Source organism: Oryx dammah, unplaced genomic scaffold, assembly GCF_014754425.2.
Source record: "Oryx dammah isolate SB20612 unplaced genomic scaffold, SCBI_Odam_1.1 HiC_scaffold_9, whole genome shotgun sequence".
NCBI lineage: Eukaryota > Metazoa > Chordata > Mammalia > Artiodactyla > Bovidae > Oryx > Oryx dammah.
Window position 1 is genome coordinate 53775257 of NW_024070193.1, and position 18544 is coordinate 53793800.

Sequence of the window (18544 nt, forward strand, 5' to 3'; positions counted from 1 at the left end):
TTGAGCCTCTTTTGGGGCGGGGTGGACCTCAGACCACATCTGTAGAAAAGGGGTCATTAGACTTCTTAGCCTTCTGTTAGACGCCCCCAACTGAGGACCCTAGGCTGGACTGGGGTCTGGTCTCATAGGCAACACCTTGATTTCTCTCCTTTTCTCCCCATCCTAGCTTGTGAATGATGTCAGACTGTGCATTCTAAATGAGGGTGATAGAAAATGGTTCCTGGGATGATGGTAGTGAAAATGTGTTAGTTTTTAATGTATAAAATGCAGATATAGATAAGAGTTCATAAATAGATGTACAGTCTATCTCTTGTATTAATTTCATTGCAGGGGGAGGACACTGAAGGAAATTTGTCTGAAAAGCCTCCCTAGGAAACTGACGATGATAACAAAGGTTGAGAAATATTGCTTTAAATTGAAGATGCTGAGAGAGGCACCGAGCTGAAGGGCTACTGGGATTTGAACAATTTCTAATTGAGGAGGGTGGAGAGTGATGCTTCAGAATTTTATTACAAGAAAATATTTTTATCCAGAGACTTTCAGTGACTGAAACAAAAGGAAAATAGGCCTAAGTTACATCATGAATGTGAGGTGGTTGTTAAGAGCTTTATTAAATAACACAGGGAGAATTTACTTCTGCCTGGAGTCCTTTAGGAAAGGTCCTGTGGGAAGTAAACCAGGTCTCCTGGGAGGCTGTTAGTCCACTGGGTGGCTGAGGAAGGAGCCTTCGAATCAGTATTTTAAGACCCGGGATCTGTGTTTTACCACCCATTCTCCCAGCGGTTCAGATGATTGGCAACATTAGAGTATGGAGTGTGTATTAGGTAGTTCTATTGAATCACTGTTAACTGTCAGAAATTAATAATTGCACTGTGGTTATATAAGAGAATGTTCTTAGGAAATACATAATAAAGTATTTCAGAATAAAAGGAGATGTCTGTGCTTCACAGTGGTTCCAGAAAACCAGTCTGTAAGGAGAGAGGGAGAGGGAAGGGGAGGAGGAGGGAGCTGTTTAGGTGTGGATGGAGGGGCGGAAAGGCAGGGGCAAGGGAGGAGAGGAGAGGGAGAGAGCCAGAGTTAGGCAAAAGCGAGTGCCAGAGCATCCGTGACTGTTGGATATGGGTGAAGGAGATGTTGGGCTATGCAGGTGGTGCTCATGGTAAAGAACCCACCTGCCAGTGCTGGAGACGGGGATCGGATCCCTGGGTCACGAAGATTCCCTGGAGCAGCGCTTGGCGACCCACTCCAGCATTCTCGCCTGGAGAATCCCGTGGACAGAGGAGCCTGGTGGCCTACAGTCCACGGGGTTGCAAAGAGTTGGACACGACTGAGTGACTTGGCACACACGCAGTACACTTTAGTTCTCTGTAATAGTTTTTCAGCTCTCTGTAAGTTTGAATCATTTCAGAATACAAAGAAAAAAACTTGAAAAGTAAACAAGAAAGCACTTGCCTTCTTTGAGAAACATGAGTCACACTGTGTCCTGTGATGTTATGTGATTTGATGCTTTATTCATTTATATTTTTTAATTGAAGTATAGTTGATTTACAATGTAGTGTTAATTTCTGGTGTACAGCAAAATGATTGTTATATATGTATATTCTTTCTCATATTCTTTTTCATTATGGTTTATCATAAAATATGGAATATAGTTTCCTGTGCTATATAGTAGGACCTCTTTGTTTATCCATTCATATGTAATCGTTGACATCTGCTTATCCCAAACTCCCAGTCCATCCCCCCCGCCCCATAATATTATTCACGATTTTGGAGTTCGCCTTGTCCTGGTTTGCACGTGTTTCCCTGGACACACCTCTCTGTGCCTCTGTGCAAATCACCAAGTGGACAGGGTTTGTCTCAGGAACGTTACATTACAGCTAGTGATATGGAAGAGACTGAAACCCTAATTTTAGGCTTCTTGCTGGAGAGGCATCCAAGCCACCTGGCAGACGTCCCTGCCTTGTTGGTTCCCATTACAGTGCGACGTCTTCAAAACGCTGTTCAAAGTGAAAGTGAAGTCGCGCAGTCGTGTCCGACTCTTTGCGACCCCATGGACTGTAGCCCACTAGGCTTCTCTGTCCATGGGATTTTCCAGGCAAGAATACTGGAGTGGGTTGCCGTTTCCTTCTCCGGGAGATCTTCCCAACCCAGGGATTGAACCCAGGTCTCCCGCATTGTAGGCAGACGCTTTACTGCCTGAGCCACCAGGGAAAAAAACTGTTTAGGGAGAAGCTAAAGTTACTTTTTTATGGTAAAATATATATGACATAAACTGTACCATCAAAAAAAGCATTTATTTTATTGTCCATTTTTGACTGCCCTGGGTCTTGGCTGTTGCATGCAGGCTCTCTCAAGGTGCGGGGTACATGCTTCTTGTTGCGGTGGTTTCTCTTGTTGCCGAGCACGGGCCCTGGAGCGTGGGCTCAGTGGTGTGGCACACAGGCTTAGCTGCCCTGCAGCGTCTGTAATCTTCCCAGACAGGGGACTGAAACTGTGTCCCCTGCATTGGCAGGCAGATTCTTAACCACTGGACCACCAGGGAAGTCCCCATTTCAACCTTTTTGAAATTGACAGTTCAGTGGCATTAAGGACAATCAAACTGTTGTGAAACTGTGGCCATTCTTTATCTCTAGAAGGTTTCCATCCCCCTAAACTGAAACTCTGTATTCATTACACAGTAACTTATTATTTGCTTGGCAAGCCATTTATTCTCCAGAATTATAATTGTTAGTGATGGTAGGCTCCAGGACCCCAGGTCTCAAATTGATGGCACCAAGAATAGAGAACTTACTTTAATTAATTATCTTGCTGCTGCTACTGCTGCTAAATCGCTTCAATCGTGTCTGACTCTGTGCAACCCCATAGACGGCAGCCCACCAGGCTCCCCTGTCCCTGGGATTCTCCAGGCAAGACTACTGGAGTGAGTTGCCATTGCCTTCTCTGAATTATCTTGCAGGAGGACACTAACAAGTTTAACAGGAACATCTACTGCCTGTTTATAGAAATTAACTTTCCCTGAAGATTATAACATACATGGGAGGAGGGGCAAGAGAGGGTAAGGAATTAAGAAGTATGAACTATTATGTAGAAAATATGCCACAAACTAACACAACACTGTAAAGCAACTTTATTCAAGTAAAATTTAATTTAAAAATAGCCACAAGAATGTGTTTAAATTAAAAGATGCTTACTCCTTGGAAGGAAAGTTATGACCAACCTAGATAGCATATTAAAAAGCAGAGACAATATTTTGCCAACAAAGGTCTGTCTAGTCAAGGCTGTGGTTTTTCCAGTAGTCATGTATGGATGTGAGAGTTGGACTATAAAGAAAGCTGAGCGTCGAAGAATTGATGCTTTTGAACTGTGGTGTTGGAGAAGACTCTTGAGAATCCCTTGGACTGCAAGGAGATCCAATCAGTCCATCCTAAAGATCAGTCCTGGGTGTTCATTGGAAGGACTGATGCTGAAGGTGAAACTCCAATCCTTTGGCCACCTGATTCGAAGAACTGACTCATTTGAAGAGACCCTGATGCTGGGAAAGATTGAAGTCTGGAGGAGAAGGGGATGACAGAGGATGAGATGGTTGGATGGCATCACTGACTCAATGGACATGAGTTTGAGTAAACTCTGGGAGTTGGTGATGGACAGGGAGGCCTGGCATGCTGCGGTCCATGGGGGTCTCAAAAAGTTGGACACGACTGAGCGACTGAACTGAATGAGAATATATTTACAGCACAGAGAATACAGCCATTATTTTATAATAACTAAATGGAATATAACCAGTACAAATCATGAATCACCATTTTGTACACCTGTAACTTATGTAATATTATATATCAACTATATGTCAATAAAAATTTTTAAAAATTATAACATACATTATAATATATACTGTTTAAAGTGAAACATAAGAGCTCTAAGGCTTTTTAAAATACTTCTTAAAATTAACCTAATGGAGGCATAATTAGCAGACAGATGTACCTGTTTTCAGTGTATAGTTTGATGACTTTTGTGTCTTTTTTTGTTTTCTTAATGCAGATACTATTGGATCCTTGCTTTTTGGCAGTGCTGAGGTCTTAGTTCCCTTACTAGGGATTGAACCTGGGCTCTTGGCAGAGAAAATGCTGAGTCCGACCACTGGACTACCAGGGAATTCCCTCATTCTCTATTTTAATGACTTTTCTGTCTAGTTATAAAAGTATTATTTCACGTTCGTTATACAAAACTCAGAAAATTCAGAAAAGAGTAAAGAGGAAATACAAGACCATTAAGAATGATCTCCTCTCTTTCTTTAAAAATAAACTCTTTTTTAAAAAGCAGTTTTAGGTTTCATGCAAAATTGAGTGGAACTGCAGAGTTCCCATATACTCTCTGCACGTCCCCCCAGCCTCTCTTATTACATTTTAAATTTTAAGTGACATCTGCCTGCTAAGATACAGTTCAGAGCTACGAGCCTCCCAAGCTTCCTGCGGGTAGGGGTCCACTTTTCTCCCGGAGCCTCGCTGGCACTTGGGTTCTTCCTTACCTTGTTTGGTGGCTCGTCACAATGTCATGCCAGGAAGGCAGCCACGACCTTTGTGTTTGCCTGGTTTGTCTTCAGTATCTGATGGTTGAGCCAGCAGGTGATTGGAACAGCTTGAGAATTCTGTTTGTTACAGACTTGCTTAGAAGTATTCTTTTTGCAGTGAGTTCTACCTGGAGACTCTTAAGACAGCTCTGGACAATAAAAAAATAAAGCTCTGGTTTCGAATGATTAACCGAGAGAGGCACCTGGGTATTTTTGAGCTATGAGGTGGTTTATGCTAATTTTCAGACAGCTTTTGTGTGCAAGCAGGTTATGTTCCAACTCTTTGTGGGTGAGTTCTTTTTGGACTTTGGAGTGTATTTTCCTTTCAAAATGAGGAAGAAGGATTAAAGAGGATGGTTTGTGGTTAATTTCTCCCAAGTGGTGAGTGACATTTTATGTGTGTATGTGCGTGTGTGTGAGTGAACGTGGGTTATACCCTTGAGAGGGAGAGAGATGGTCACACAGTCTCTTGTAGCAGTTTCCAGAAGTCAGGAAGGTTCAGAGACGCTCGGTTTCTGAGCCGATGCAGGGAGACAGAGCAGCAAAACTTCCATTCTTACTGGGAACTGAATAGTTACAAGCTGTGGGGTAGGGGAGGTGGTGCTGCATTTTGTAAACTAACTTGCAACCTTCTGGTGTCCATTGTAGCCTTGCTTTCTTATTTAGGTCAATTGGATCTGAGTTAGAAATTTGGCCAGACAACAAAATATTTAAACTGTTTTCCCCTATTGCATCTCATTTCCATAGTCTGTTTAGGATCCTAATTGATGCAAATGCTCTTGTTATCCTGAATGTGAATTGAATGCAGCGTTCTAATTTAATTTTATATCATGTTAATAGACTCACAGATGTAGAAAACAAACTTATGGCTACCAAAGAGGATAGGATAGGGAGGGACAAATTAGGAGTTTGGGATTAACAGATACACACTACTATATATAAAAGAGATAACCAACAAGGACCTACTGTATAGCACAGGGAACTATATTCAGTATCTTGTAATAACCTATGATGGAGAAGAATCTGAAAAAGAACATATATATGTGTGTGTATATAGTTGCACATCTGAAACTAACGCTACATTATAAATTTTACTGTATTAAAAGTGGAAACAAATTTTACATCATGTTGTTAAACTTGATTAGGGTATCTGAGGGTCTGAATGACCAGTGGGGTGTGGCTGGTACCAGCCTTACTTTATGTGGTACCTCTGACATCCTGAGCGACATGAGGAGGGTGTTTTATTTATTTAAAATATTTGCTTATTTATGTGACTTGTGCCAGATCTTGGCTGTGGCACATGGGATCTTTAGTCATGGCATGTGAGCTCTGATTCCCTGACCAGGGATTGAACCTGGATCCCCTGCGTTAAGAGCACAGAGTCTTAGCCACTGGACCACCAGGGAAGTTCCAGGGAGAGAGTGCTTGGTTAGGTTGCTGAAACCCAAAAGCAAGCTCAGGAAGGAATCTCCAAGGCTCCCGATTTGCAGGATCACTGGATCTTGATCTGTTTGTTGCTCATGGAAGCTTTTTGTGTAATTTTAAAAATTTTCAGCCGGACACTAAGATGGTCCCCTCTGTGCCAGGGAGTTTGGAAGAACTATTTTTACAGTGGAATACATCTGATCCCCAGGAGGGAGAGTTTTGGTCTTCTTAACTGATATGCAACTTTTCCATTCTCTGCATTTAAGAGAACCTGATTGTAAGTAACTCTGTGACCGCATGTTACAACTCAGAAATAATCCTAACGTTTTACCACTGTCTTTTTCTGGAAGCATTTTCCAAAAGAAATAAACAGTAAAAGGCAGGCGGAGGCTGACATTTTCCTTCTCAGCGCATCATTTCAGGACCCTGAAGATCCTCAAATAAACTTGCCGTCATCTCACAGGTAAGGAAGCAACCCCAAAGAGATGACATTTAGTTCAAAGTTATACTCTGGCTTTGTGACAGTTAGAACAAGAAACTGCCTGTCTGCTCCTCAGACAATTTTGGAAAAACTCCAGAAAAGTGATGCTAAATAGGATCTTTCTGCCCTGTGGTTTCGTTATACAGCAAAGAATACCCACTGGTTTCTCATTATCTGGCTGGTGCCCTGAAATTCATTCAGTGTTCTGGTTTATTTATTAGCTGTTTTGAGTGATGGAGAACAATTTCAAAATGTGAAGAGAGCTATTCTTGAACCCTGTGTTCCCGGGGTATTAAAAGATTGTGTTCGGATATCTTATCTCTGAGCCTCATGTTAATTTCCTCTAATATATTGCAAAGAATAAGTCACTTTTTTTTTTTTCTTTTGGGCATGCAACTTGCAGGATTTTAGTTCCCTGATCAGGGATGAACCTGGGCCCTCAGCAGTGAAAGTGCTAAGTGCTAACCACTGAACTTCCAGGGAGTTCCCTATATTGCAAAGAGAACTGGGTTTAATAGTTGCTTTTATTTTTCCGAATTATGAATAAACCAGCTTTTACAACTGCTTCAAATCTATCTGTAGATATACAGATATCTAGCATCACTCTTTCTGGTGATCCTAAAATAGAAGATGCACTTCTGAATCCTGAAAGGTGCCTAGCTAAATCTGATTATGTTGCATTGCACATTTGAGGCATTTCCCTGGAGACTGGTGTTTCCTCCCAGGTCTTTCAGTTCAGTTCAGTTCAGTTCAGTCGCTCAGTCGTGTCCGACTCTTTGCGACCCCATGAATCGCAGCACACCAGGCCTCCCTGTCCATCACCAACTCCCGGAGTTCACTCAGACTCACGTCCATCGAGTCTGTGATGCCATCCAGCCATCTCATCCTCGGTCGTTAGGACAGAATATTCTTTGGTCATTTGGCAGTGGTTCTACCCTGACCTTGATGTGCTGGCGGATGTGACATGTTTATTTCTCTTGCACCTCCACTCTTTTTTAAAAAAAGCTTTATTTATTTATATTTTGGCTGCATTGAGTCTTTGTTGTGATGCATGGGTATCTTTAGTTGTGGCTTGCCGGCTTAGCTGTTCTGAGGCATGTTGTTCTCAGTTCCCAGGCCAGGAATTGAACTTGTGTCCCCTACAGTAAGTAGAAGGCAGATAGTTAACTTCTGCACCACCAGGGAAGTCCCACACTCCTCCACTCTTGAAGAATGGTGTCTTGGACCATACCCTGGCTCCAAGAGTCTGGGGTTGGCAGACTGTTTCTGTTAAGGGCCAGATAGTAAGTAATTTCAACTGTGCTATTGTAGCATGAAAGCAACCATGGACAGTACGTCAATAAACAAGCGTGGCTGGGTTTCAGTAAAACTTTATTTACAAAAAACAAATGGTGGGCCAGATTTGGGCTATGAGTCTTTTTCTTTTCGTTTCTTTTTTTTTTTGGCTGATCTCTGGCTTAGTGGTGTTTTAGAAAACAAGATTTGAAGTCCCACTGGCTTCTATGGGTGATGGAGGAGAGAGAGAATCCAGTCCTCAGGACATAAACATCTCAGTTGAGATTTAGCATCCTTAGTTGGAAAGATGCTTTTGTATCATTTTTCAATAACTTCTCAGTTGTTATAACCAAATGGCTTTTTTGGGAAAAAAAATCTCCCTGAATCTCACTGCTTTTGGGATCATACCACTGTATTTTCATTTTCGTACATTTCTTTTGAGTCCTGTCATTTTGTGCTTTTACTTTTGCAAAGCCTCGATGTGTATGCACACCAGTTGGTTTTATTCAAGAGCAAGATGCACCCACATATCTGACAGGTGCAAGTACATTGAGATCTAGTAAACCCTAAAAGGTATAAATGACGTTTGGCAGAGAAGATTTTTTAAGGACTGATTTGTGAGGAGCAGTATAATTTTCTTTGTTTTTGACTTTTTCAATAAAAGAGTTAAAGAACAAAAGAACAGTAGTCACAGGGCCAACTATTGGAAGAAATTAAGCCAGGATCACAGTGACTCAGGTACAGGTCCATTCAGTGCCAAAGTCACCCTGTGGCTCTAAGTCACCTTTGTGGTCCCCAGGTTTCAGGGTGGCATGAGCCTGCCTGCACCCTTGCCAACAGTTCCAGAAGCTAGACTGTAGCAGGTTTTTTTTTTTTTCCTTCTTGGCTGGTGCACCCCAAATAAACCAGGAAACAATGACCACACTTCAGTTTCTCTCCATAAGATGTGACTCTAAAGATGTATTTTCCTAAACACGAATTCTTAAATATGTATATGCAAGAATGGCAGGAGTTCTTTTTACAACAGAGCTGCCATTGCTCAAATTATGTTGAAAGCTCCTTCCCCCCCACCCCCTGCCCAGAATTGCCTTCAGAACCAGTGACAAGCCACCACAGAAAAGAATTCTGACTGCTTTGTGGTCTTACCTCATTTTTGACTAAAAATGGCCCTGATTTGGTTTCAGCTATTTCCCAGTTTTGTAACCATGCTTGGAGCAGATGGATTTGTCTCAACAGAGCTAAAGGTTTTGGGTAATGACAATAAACCAGGAGCCCCTGAGGGTATTTCTTTGGAGGGAAAAAAAAATATTTACATCTGTGTAAACTGTGATAGTTAAAAAAAATCTCATGCCTTTGTAGATCATTAGACTATCCTCAAATCACCATGCCAGCATGGCTTTTGATTGAGATCATCCTTACCCACTGAAGGGGCCTCCAAGAATGACCTGCTTTATTCCAGATCCCAGTCCAGGGTCCTTGAAAGGCCTTCACTTTGTGTGTGCTCTCTTGTCCCTGGAATATTTGAAAGTCTCTTCTAGATTTGCTTTTCGGGGTGTCTGTGCATGTATTCCTAGAGGCTGACAGATCGTCGTGTGTTCTGTCCATTCCTTTCGTCCTCTCCTGCCATCCCTCCAACATGGAAAGTGGGAAGCTAACATTCTGTTCTAGGGGGTTTTCTTGCCTGGCAGGCAGTGGTGTAGGCTTGTAACTTGGGAGGCAGTCTCAGAGCTGCTCACAGGCAAGGTTAGGATCTTTGTCACAGACAGTAGCTTCCTTCTAAGCCATCTAAGCAATAGGTGATTTACTGGACAGTTTTAAAGTATCTCTGGGAGAACCAGGCTTTGATGCTTCATGTTCAGCAGTGACACAGCTTAGGTCCAGATTGCAGCCATAACATGATTCTAACTCACTTCTGCCCCAGTACCTGTGACACTAGAGGCAGAACACTAAACTCTCTGCACAGCTGCTCCAAGGCATCAGACACCCCTCCCACTGTCTTGCAGCAAGCCCTGTGACCTAATCTGTAGCTGCTGTCTCCTGTCATTTCCTCCTGCCTTTTAAATCTTGTATGGCTGTCCGGTGGCTAAGACTTCACCTTCTAATGCAGGGAGTACAGGTTTGATCCCTGGTTATGGAGCTAAGACCCCATATGTTTTGTGACTAAAAAATCAAAACATAACAAAGAACAGAAGCAATATTGTAACAAAATTAGATAAAGACTTTTTAAATGATCCACATTCCCGCCCCTTACCCACCCCCTCCAAAATCTTGCATGAGTGTGTTTCCTTGGAAGAACCTAGCTGCAAAGGAGTCAGTGAAGGGAGTGTCTAACTTTCTAACCTCTGCAGAGCAGGAAGGTGGGTGGGCTGGAAAACTGCTGGATGGTGCTGAACCTTGCAATATTTGTGAACCAGGGTGTATGCACAGAGGTGATGGCTAAACTTCTGGTGGGTAGATAGATTCTTGCAGTACAAAGAACAGAAGGAGAATTGAGTGTGGGAGGCTCATGGGGACCGTTGGGAGAATTCAGTGACTGGAATTCAGGGCAACTGTTGGTGCCGTTACCCACTGGGTGGCAGGTGGCACTGCTGGGTTGGAGTGACCGTTGGCCATGCCTGTGCCCTTGGCATGGTCCTCACCTTGGAAAGAGGGAAGAAATGCTGAGTTTATGTTGCTTTTTCCTCTGTAGCCTTGGAGTCTTGAGGCTGGCAGAGCCAGTTCCAGTTTCCAGCCTCATAACCACAGGTATGTTATTATTCCACTCTGAGTTTCAATCTGCTCCTCTATAAAATGATAATATGCTTACCTTGCAGGGAGATGGTGACTGCAAAATCAGCAGACTGTCTAACACACACTTCTAATGCATGGTGGTTGCCCAGTGAATGACTGCTCTTGTGCTCAGCATTGCCCTGTTTCTCTTTTTTCATTTGTCTGAGCAGCTCACAGCTGCCTTAAAACCCAGTAAGTACAGTAGCTTCTGTGCTTTTTCTTAGCCTTAGCTTACCTTCTTCACCCCCTGTATGTCTAACTTTACCCTTGCTCCCTGAACATTTTATATGAAAAATTGCAGACATATAGGAAAGTTTATGGAGTTGTACAGGGAACACACATATAGTGATCATTTGGATTCTATAATGAACATTTTAAAAATTTTAATTTTCTTCAGAGATTTTTTTTTTGATGTGGACCATTTTTAAAGCCTTTACTGAATTTGTTACAATATTGCTTCTGTTTTGTGTTCTGGTTTTATGGCTTCAAGACATGTGGGATCTTAGCTCTCTGATCAGGGATCAAACCCCCATCCCTTGCATTGGAAAACAAGGTCTTAACCACTGGACCATGAGGGAAATCCCTACAAGGAACATTTGATTATACCTGCTTTAGCACATAGCTTCCCATGTATCCATTCATCAACCTGTCTTCTTTTTCTTTCTTTCTTTCTCTTTTTTTCCACCGTGGTGTGCAGCTTACAAGATCTTTGTTCCCTGATCAAGGATTGAACCTGGGCCCTGGCAGTGAAACCACAGAGCTCTAAACACTGAACCATAAAGGAAGTCCCCTTTTTATCTATTTATACATTTCTAAGTAAGTTTCCAATGTCAGTACACTGCCCTGTAAATGTTTTAACATGCCTATCATGAACAAATACCGTTAATGATCTTTGTTTGCTGTTTTTTTTTTTCCTTGATGTAAAATCTCACAGTGAAATGCATGAATCTTAAGTGTACATTTGCTGAGTTTTGACAGCTGCATACACTTGTTACTCAAAGCCTTCAAGGTACAGAACATCACCACCTGCCCAGAAAGTTCTGGTACCCCAGCCCCTCCCATCACGGTCATTGAGATGTTTGAGGGGCAGAAGGAAGAGGGTGGGGAAAGCTTGGTGCGACTTGATGATAAGGAGCCAGTGCCCACTCTCTGGGGCCAGCCACCAGTCTGTTTTCTCCCACTGGAGATGAGTTTTGCCTAGTTTAATATTTCATATAAATGGAACCAGACAGCGGGTACAGTCGCTACTGCCTGGCTTCCTCTAGTCAACATAACATGTTGGGGCTCGTCTGTGTAGTTGTGTCTTATCGGGCAGTGATTGCTTCTCATCGTTGAGTCAGCAGCTTTAAAATCATTGCTGCAAAGCAATGATGAGCCTTCCTCGTGGAATTTGGAGGTCTTTCTTATTTCTCACTTCCAGCCAGATGGCATCAATGCACAAAGGCTCTTTGTAGCCAGGTAGAGTAAAAGGGGCTCAGAGGCCGTTGTGCCCACTCTCTTAAGAATCTCAGCATCTTGGCCAGGGCATCCTCTCTCTGATCCATTTCACTCCCATCTTGAGACTACTGTCAGTGGGGGTTTATGTGCAGGAGGAATGAGAGGGCTGGTAGATGGGCACCTTTGACATTTGACTGTTTTAGGCTTAAAAGAAGGATGAAACTTCCCTGGTGGTTTAGCAGTTAAGATGACATGCTTCCAAAACAGGAGGCATGGGTTTGATCCCTGGTCAAGAAACTTAAAGATCCCACATGCCACAATGCCCCCCCAAAAATCTGAATGATTTTTGTTGTTGAGGATTTCATTATGCTAACTACGTGCTAGAAATAGAAGACCAGTTGGGTGCAACAGCTGGAGTTGAAAACAAATTCCTGTTTAGCTTTTCTGTTAATGAATTAACCAGAACCTGAAGTTGCTAAATTCTCTGATAGGAAAAAAAATCACTTTCTTGCTTCTTGTCCCTAAGTTTTTGTTTTGTCTCTCCCTTCCATCCTTCCTTCCTCCTTTCTCCTCCTCCATCTCTCTGTCTCTGTCACACACACACACACACACACACACTCACATTTGTATATTTACATATAGTGACTTATCTGAAAGTTCAGGCAGATCTCTTTTCAAGGTCATTGAGATGTTTGAGGGGCAGAAGGAAGAGGGATGATAAGGAGCCAGTGCCCACTCTCTGGGGCCAGGTTATTAAGTGATGTGGATGAGTTTTGGATACAGCAAGGGTACATGCTGGCACCTGCCTCGTTGTCTCCTTCACAGGGGTTCTGGAACCTGCCTACACAGGAGACATGTTGGGTAAGATGTTACCGAATCCTTCCTGTCCTGGACCAGCTGAAGCAGGATGTGACCCCAACCCCACCACCACATGCTTCAGTCATGTCCTCCTCTTTTCAACCCTATAGACTGTAGCCTGCCAGGCTCCTCCATCCATGGGATTCTCCAGGCAAGAATTCTGGAGTGGGCTGCCATTCCCTCCAGAGGATCTTCCCGACCCAGGGATCAAACCTGCCTCTCCTGCATTGCCGGTGGATTCTTGACCTGCTGAGCCATCGGGAGGCCCCCCACTCCCCACCCCCATTGTTAAATGGGAAGCCGCAGCTTAAAATCACATGGGGACCCATTTTCACATACATTATCACCGCTAATCCTAATAATCACCAAAGGCAGGCAGGTTTTAGTAAGATCGTATTTGAGCTGAGCCAGCTGATCTCAAAATGGACATTGGAGCAGGGGGCAGTCTGACTGTAGCGGCCGCACTCTTCCCGTTACCACCCTCCCTTTATGTGGACGGGTGTCACGGCAGGATTGTTGTTTGCTTGTTCATTGTTCACCGTCTGCCACATGTGACTTGGAGGTGTTTGGTGGGTCCCTCCCTTGGGGAGCAGTGGACTGGGAAAGAGACCCTGGGTGTGGCGTGGAGTCCTGGGGCACAGAAGGAGCGTGGTGGAGGGGTACCAGCTCTGGATGTGGTAGGCAAAGGATTCTTTCTGGAGGGAGCACATCTGCTTAGAGTGTGGAGGTGTGAGAGAGAGCTCAAAAGCTGAGAGCCAGCCAGGAAAGAAGACCCAGGACCTGATTACTTTATCACCTTTTCCATAAAACGATTTCTCAGCCCAACCATCAGTGCACTATGGCGTGGCTTCTCACCTGTACCAGGGTCCTCTTTGCGTTTGAAAACCTAAATGAAGATGCTTCATCAAAGGTGTTCTTTAAATTGCAAATTTCCTTGAATTTTAAAGGATTTTTTTCTGCTATTTTTTTAAAAAAGATTTTGTTCAGTATAACCACATGTTAAGATGTTAAAAAAAAAAAAACCCGAAACTGTGACTGTAGAGCTGAGAAATCCTGAACAAATGCTGCTTACGTCCCACCACTCCTGGAAGGCATGGGTGTCCTGTAAGAAGAGCTGAATCTTATGAATTGTCTGTAATTTTTTTCTTCCTGGTGGAAACCTTGTAGTCTAGCATAGTCTTAAAAGTCTGGGCATTAATTAAAAGCCCAGCTTTGTGGCTTTCATTTACCTGCTTGCTTGGAAGTTATTTCTAAACCTCAGTTTCCTCATCAGTAAAATGAGATAGGTAATAATACTGCATATAATCCAAAAAATCATTTATTTACTGTTTGTTTCCACTTTGCAGTTTTATACTGTCATAGAATGAATAGGTGATTATTTTTTCTTGTCTTTTTAAAAAATTGAGGTATAACTGGTTGACAGTGCTGTTTTAGTGTTGAATGTATAGCACAGCGATTCAGTTATATATACATATATATGTATACACTTTTTCAGATTCTTTTTCATTTTAGGTTGTTATAGACTATTGAGTATAGTGCCCTGTGCTATACAGTAGGACCTTTTTATGTATCTATTTTATATGTAGCAGTGTGTATATGTCAATTCCAAACTCCTGATATATGCCCGCTCCCTCTCCGTTTCCTGTTTGGTAACTGTGCATTTGTTTTTTTATGTCTGTGATTAGACTTCTTAATTTTGCTAAGCTACTGGGTATAAATAGTAGCTCCTTGATGTTTTAATTTGTATATATATGATTCTCAGAAAGAGAGTTGCTTTTCATTTGTTCAAGAATCATTTTTTTTTCCTCTTTTGTGAAATTCCAGCTTGTGTTTTTTTGCTCAGTTATCTAGTAGGTTATTTATGTTTTTCACATTGGTTTATGACTTCTGTTTTTGCCTTTCTAAATTTATTTATTTGACTGTGCCAGGTCTTAGTTCTGTTATGTGGGATCTTGTTCCCTGACCTGGGATTGAACCTGGGCCCCTGCATTGGGAGCAGGAAGTCTTAGCCTCTGGACTACCAGGGAAGTCCAGTTTATGAGTTCTTTATATATTCTGAATACTTATCCTTTGTTGAATGTATGTGCTACAGATATCTTTTCTTAATTGGTAGCTTGTCTTTTAACTTTATTTGTGATGCATTTGGAAAACAAATTCTTATTATTTTTGTATTATCTTTATTATGCTTCCCCATGCTGACAGCTGCTCCCTTCACTGACAGAAACAGCCATTACTTCTGGCAGGCTCATCTCAGACGCCTGGGATACAAACACAAACAAACATAAGTAGAATTTCCTGCAGAGACCTACTTTTTAAAAACTGCTGATTCTCAGATCACTGCATCAACCCACAGCACAACTGGCAACTCAGATTTTTCCCTAAGAGTAGCTCCCAGCTCCAGTCTAAACCCAGTCAGTCCACAGATGGCAACCTCAGGTCAAAAGGTGCTTAATTTTACTGTGACAGGATTTCTGTATTTTCTTTCCTGGTCAGAAATACACTCTTTTATTTTTTATTTTTTAATTTTTTTAAATTATTTAATTTATTTATTTTTAATTTTTTACTTTACAATTCTGTATTGGTTTTGGCATAGATTGACATGAATCCACCACAGGTGTACATGCGTTCCCAAACATGAGCCCCCCTCCCACCCCCCTCCCCACAACATCTCTCTGGGTCATCCCCGCGTATCAGCCCCAAGCGTGCCATATCCTGCATCAGACATAGACTGGCATTTCGATTCTTACATGATATTATACATGTTTCAATGCCATTCTCCCAAATCATCACACCTTCTCCCTCTCCCTCTGAGTCCAAAAGTCCGCTATACACATCTGTGTCTTTTTTGCTGTCCTGCATACAGGGTCATCATTGCCATCTTCCTAAATTCCATATATATGTGTTAGTATACTGTATTGGTGTTTTTCTTTCTGGCTCACTTCACTCTGTATAATCGGCTCCAGTTTCATCCATCTCATCAGAACTGATTCAAATGTATTCTTTTTAATGGCTGAGTAATACTCCATTGTAGAAATACACTCTTTTAAAAGACTGGAGTATAGTTGATTTATAATGTTGTGTTAATTTTTGCTGAACAGCAAGGTGACTTGGTTATATATTCTTTTTCATACTCTTTTCTGTTAAAATTTATTGCAGGATATTGAATATAATTCCTTGTGCTATACAGTAGGACTTTGTTGTTTATCCATCTTATATATAATAGTCTGCATCTGCTAATCCCAAATTCTCAATCCAACCCTCCCCTGCACCCCCTCTACAAGTCTGTTCTCTGGGTCTGTGAGTCTGTTTCTGTCTCATATATAAGTTCATTTTAAATATGCATCGTATTTTAGATTCCACATATAAGTGGTATCATATGGTATTTGTCGCTTGTCGCTTGTCTGACTGACTTTGCTTTGTATGATCCTCTCTAGGTCCATCTGTGTAGTGGCAAATGGCATTATTTCTTTTTTTGGTGGCTGAGTAGTATTCCACTGTGTATATGTACCATTTCTTCTTTATCCATTCATCTGTTGATGGACATTTAGGTTGCTTCCATGTCTTGGCTGCTGTAAGTAGTGCTTCTGTGAACATAAAGGTGCATGTATCTGTTTGAATTATGGTTTTGTCTGGATATATGCCCAGGAGTGGGATTGTTGGATCACACAGTAGCTCTGTGTTTAGTTTTTTGAGGAACCTCCACACTAATAGTGTAAGAGGGTTCCCCTTAGAAGAATATTCTTTATTTTCTGCTGAAAGTTCCAGATGCTTACCTTTCTGAATTAAGTCGGTAATCTTTCCAGACTTTTGTATGGATGGTGTGAGGTAGGGATTCAGTAGCCTTAGGTGTTCCCTACACTATGTTCCCAAGCATGAAGAGGAATGTAAACACTCCAGCTCCTTACCCAGTTCTGGGCACATGCAAGGTATTCTGTGAGGGTAGGTTATTGCTACTGTAACCTTCATTCACCTGGTTTTTCTGTTGATGAGTACATTTCTTCATGAAATCACTGATGCGTGTATTTTAGGAAAGACAATTGAGGCAGATTTGTGTTGGTTAAGAAACCAACCTGTCCTCCACAAAACTCTGACCTAGTATTATCAGAAACTTGATCTGTGACTTTAATCAAAGGGTAAATCATAATTAATGAATTAGTTGATTTGAGCATCTATTTCCTTTTGGATGTGGTTGGTGATTCAGGATTTCTCTGGCATCTTACAGAGTACCTTCTACCTCCGCTCTCGGCTAATCAGAGAGTCTTTTCTTGGAAGGTTCATCTCATTCCTTTGGAATTTGCTTGTTCAGCTTTGTATTGCCAGAGATGTACCCTCTAAATACATGAAGATAGGGGCTGGGGCTTCAGCCAGGGTCCTGGAAGCTCTCCTGAAGTCCATTCCTGCTTGAATATCTTGTTCAGGTTGCCCAGAAATCTTGCTTTGGGGGCCTTTTCCAATTTCTCAGCTGTGCTGTAGTGGAAAGGAGACGCAGAGAAGTACTTCTTGGAAAATTAAAACTGCTTGGCCGTACAGCTGGGACACATTGAGTGCACACAATGAAATCTGGAAAGTAAAACATGAAACTTTATAAGGTGAGCATAAAAAGCACCGTAAAAATTGGAGGAATGTTGTCAGTTATATGGCTGAGGATGGCTGCCCGTTTATTGCTCGGGTGTGGTCGGGGAAATCCACTCTGAGGCTGGAGGGCTCCTGGGCAGAAGGCAGGTGGAACCACGGGCTGCTCTTTGTACCAGGGAACAGACACCCCAGTGCCCGGGAGAGCAGCCTTCAGCCCGGGTTGCAAAGTTGCACTGCATGCTCGAGGCTTTTCAGAGGTGCTCAGGCTCCTTGTGGAGGTAAATTTGTTAACCTCCTGCCAGTTTCCAGGGAGGTGGAAAGATGGAAAGATTCATGATCAAGAGGGACCTTTCTCTCTTCTCCCTCGGTGGTGTTCTCATGGACTTCTGGAGTGGATTCTGTAGCAGATGTTGTTGGTACCCTGCCTGGATCCCCTCTCTTGGCCTTGTGTGCCCCACGCTTGGCTGAAGCAGGGCCAGTTGCTAACACCTCACGCCTGGATCCTTCACTGGAAGATTCTGCCTTGCTGGAGAGCAGCTCTATACCCTGGAGACGACTGGAAGGAAACATCTCATTCTCTACCTTGGGGTGCCCTGTACTGAGTGGTTGATATATCAGTGACTGATGTCAGTGACTGGGGAATAAAACCCAGCCCTTAGCCTCTGGGCAGCACAAAGTCTATAGTCCAGGTAACTCCGGAGCTCCCTGCCAGATCAGACGGCAGCTGGCCTGCTCTCAGCCCTCACCTTTCCCTGTCCGTGCAACTCCCCTCACTTTGCTACAAGTTTCTCCTCTTTCTCCAGCACCCACTGGTGCAAGAATTGCCACATCAGGCTCTTCTTCTAGGGAGCACGACCCAAGACAGGCTCCTCTGTCTCTCCTCTCTGGCTGTGTCACACTCGGCTCCGTCCGTGGAATGTTTACATTGAGTCTCTTCTGCCCCGCGAGGTGGTTCGGAGGGCTGATCTCATGTCTTGGCCTTCTTTAGACTTCCACTATCCTCCTAGCTCCAAGCCCCGTTCACCCTCCTTAATCATCGCACTCATATTTCTTGTCTTGGCTTCACGGCAATGACATCCACTGAATTGCTGACGCCAGAACTTTTGTGACTCTGTCTCATTCTCTGTCTGATACTTAAACAGCCACCTGAGCCCTCG

The 18544-nt window shown here is 42.8% G+C and overlaps 1 protein-coding gene and 1 non-coding gene across 2 annotated transcripts in view; one reads left to right on the forward strand and one right to left on the reverse strand.

Annotated features, from left to right (window-relative positions):
- Positions 1-18544, forward strand: part of OSBPL10 (oxysterol binding protein like 10) — a 326754-nt gene that overhangs the window by 22713 nt on the left and 285497 nt on the right. The window lies entirely within an intron of this gene.
- TRNAK-CUU lies at positions 5901-5973 on the reverse strand. The gene has a single exon. It is a non-coding gene; the product is annotated as a tRNA-Lys (tRNA).